Source organism: Ornithorhynchus anatinus, chromosome X1, assembly GCF_004115215.2.
Source record: "Ornithorhynchus anatinus isolate Pmale09 chromosome X1, mOrnAna1.pri.v4, whole genome shotgun sequence".
In the NCBI taxonomy this organism is placed as follows: Eukaryota; Metazoa; Chordata; class Mammalia; order Monotremata; family Ornithorhynchidae; genus Ornithorhynchus; species Ornithorhynchus anatinus.
In genome coordinates this window covers 65,534,156-65,537,477 of record NC_041749.1, presented here as the reverse complement: position 1 = coordinate 65,537,477, position 3,322 = coordinate 65,534,156, and the positions used below count along the sequence as shown (strand labels likewise).

Here is a 3,322-nt window from a genome sequence, read left to right as displayed (position 1 = left end):
TCATGAAAGAGGAAAAAAACAAAGCAAAATTCAATTCTAGGAGAGTTTCAGAGATATTTCTTACCACAGTGCCAATGTTCCATATTTTAACTTAAAACATTTTTACTTTGCAATTCCTTACTATTGGCTTTAAAGCACTTAATCATCTTGCCCCCTCCTACCTCACCTCGCTACTCTCCTACTACAACCCAGCCCACACACTTCGTTCCTCTAATATTAACCTTCTTGCTGTAGCTTGATCTCGTCTATCTTGCTGTCAACCTCTCACCCACATCCTACTTCTGGCCTGGAATGTTCTCCCTCCTCCTATCAGACAGATAATTGCTCTCCCCCACTTCAAAACCTTATTGAAAGCACAACTCCTCCAAGAAGCCTTCCCTGACTAAGCCCTCCTCTCCTCTTCTCCCGTTCCCTTCTGCATGGCTTTTACTTGCTCCTTCATTCATTCTCCTTCCCATCACCACAGAACATATATATATATGTAAATAAATAAATTACAGACATATATATATACATATGTATATATATATGTCTGTAATTCATTTATTTAATCTATTAATTTATGTATTTATATTAATGTCTTTCTTCCTCTCTAGACTGTGAGCTTGTTGTGGGCAGGAATGTGTCTGTTGTTATATTGTACTCTTCCAAGTGCTTAGTATAGCATTTTGCACACAGTAAGCGCACAATAAATACGATTGAATAATTGAATAACATGTAGATTGAATAGCAGCTTAATTTTTCAAATACATTTGTGCTATCAATCTTTCTTTCCACTGAATTGTCTTAACCTTACCTTTTCTCTCCTCTCTCAGGAGGCCCAGTGGACACAATAGGGTGGACTAATACTGCTCCCCATTCCTGTCTCTTTCAAACTAGATCTCCGAAATCCCTTAAGAGTCTCATATTAGTGACACATGGAAGCTGCCCATCACCTACTATTGCTTTTCCAAAGAAAAGAAGGCCATTTACCCTTATTAGCCCTCACCAAGCTCTCAGCCTTAAATGCCTGTCAATTCTCTTTCTAGACATGGAATTTTCTCACTTTTTGCTTTTGAAAAGGTTTTCCATAAGTGTTCCCAAGTTATTTGCAATAAAACTATTTGGTGACCAAATTAAACTACTTTACTTGCATACTGTGAGAAAACACAGTGAAAATACAAAACTCACTTACAAACCTGCCTTTGCTGCAAATGGCCTAAACTCACATAATGTCTTTTGGCTCCATTTCTGTATTCCTGCACTCTTTCCTCTTTCTCTTCTTTTCTCTTTTTCAGTCTGGGCATCTTCCTTTAAGATCATCCCATTATCACCTCGCTCAATTCTCCCCATTTATGATTGGAAATGGTGAAATTGAGAGAACACATTGATCTTAGAATAGGGTAAAAGAAACTGGGCTAAAAATTGTCCACCAGCCTTGCCCACAATTATGAATCAATCACTAATAGTATTTACTGAACCCCTACTGTGCAGTTTCCCTTCTCAGTATCACACCTAGAGAGTTTCCAAGACTCTACCAGTCTGGGCTACAGGAGGGAAAATCAAGCAGAGGCATATCCATTCCATTCCTAGCTTGGGCAGTGGCTAGTGAGTGGAAGGCAATCTGCTACAAGTCAAAACTCACCTGTGCTGGGCAGCAGCGGCATGGGAGAGAGCCGAGGGCAGTGACTCAAGTTTACTGAGTGGAAGAAGGCACTTGTAAACCATTTCTGTACATTTACCAAGAAAAGTCTATGGATATACTACCAGAATGTTTGCAGGTGGAGGTGGGGCGTTCTGGGAGAGTTGTGTCCATGGAGTCACTATAGGTCAGAGATGACTCCACAGCATAAGAAAAAACAAAACTGTGCACTTAGAAGAGTAGACTAGAGGAGGTAGGTTCCATCCCTGCCCCTGTTTACAATCTAGCAGTGAAGAGAATCACTAAAATGAATTACAGACAAAAAGAAGTAATAGAGTATGTACTAGAGGTACAAAAGGAGGCTGTGAGTAGTTGAGTGCTCAGGGGGTGCAGAAGTGCTGAGGTGCCAGCTGGTGTGATACAAAGTGGAGAGATTAGAAATGAATTGGGGGAGACTGCTTGGAAAAGACATGATTTCAAATGGACTTTGAAGCTCATGTGTTGTGGGAGAAGAGAGTGTCTTATGGTAGTTAGTATTGGTATCCTGAAGAAGTTTGGTTTTAGGGCAATGAAACATTCTAATTTTTTATTAAAATTCTTATGTCCTGTAGATTCATTTCTTTGAAGCTCACTGGCAATTTTTCAGGCCCAGACTTCTGGGTCCTCGTTAATTTCCATGGTTGGATTGCAGTATGTAATGCTAATAGAGGAAATTTGATGGTAACACATCTGCCATTAGAAATGAGTTCTATTGGTTTAACAAGTTGAGCTCATTTCCCCAACAACTTATTAATCTTATTTTCCAGTGTCTAATGTGTTGTGTTGTGGAAGTGGGAGGTTGAGAGCAATTATAGCAGATGACCCCAGAACTGTGTAACATGTTGTCAAAGCATACATTCCATAGTTACTTTGGGGTAAGCTAGGATTGCTATAAGTTTGGGTCAGTTTGGTATGAATTTAGGAGACCCACTCTTTGCCCCAGAAACGTGGGGGCTGGGATGTGAGCCAGGAATGGCTGGAAATGCAATTTCTAATCTCAGTGTGTGAAGTGGTTTCAGGGTTCTCAGCGATTCTGATTGTCTCTTGGAGGGTTCCTGAGGCAACCGGCTCAATTTATTTTAATGTCTATCTCCCCTTCTAGAATGTATGCTTCTTAGAGGCAGGGATCAAGTCTACCAATGTTAATGTATTGTACTTTCCTAAGCTCTTAGTACAGTACTCTGCGCACAGTAAGCATTCAGGAAATACATTGATTACTAGCATCCTTCAAATCCATCAGTATCCCAGGAGTAGTGGAACTGCTTGAACTTCTGAGGGACCAATTCCTGAATCAGAAGTCATGTCTGTCCAAGCAGAGATCTTTGGGACATCTAGGTCCTAGAACAGGCCCTTAAAGGCCAGTCAGGCCAGTTGCAACTCCTGAGGCCTTTCTCGAAGTAGCTCCAAGGAGTCCAGAATTGGGGTATAATGTTAGGGTTGTCTGGCACTTGGTCAATCCCCAGTTCATGGGGAGTCTGCACCAGCCCAAAAACCTAACAAAATACTGATGATGTGCTGATATCGCATATTCATAATCAATGATGTGTTAGGCGAAAAGCTGTAGAGCTATTTGAACTCTCAATCAATCGATATTGAGAGGCTGCCCTGACCTTTTCCTCTCCCGCTCTCTCCTCTTCCTCGCCCTTTCGGAAACGTGGCTCT

General features: G+C 41.2%; 1 non-coding gene across 1 annotated transcript; it reads left to right on the top strand.

Annotated features, from left to right (window-relative positions):
* The first annotated feature begins 1,476 nt into the window (after positions 1–1,476).
* Positions 1,477–1,614, top strand: LOC114806964. The gene has a single exon (XR_003755017.1). It is a non-coding gene; the product is annotated as a small nucleolar RNA SNORA7 (small nucleolar RNA).
* Positions 1,615–3,322: the final 1,708 nt, after the last annotated feature.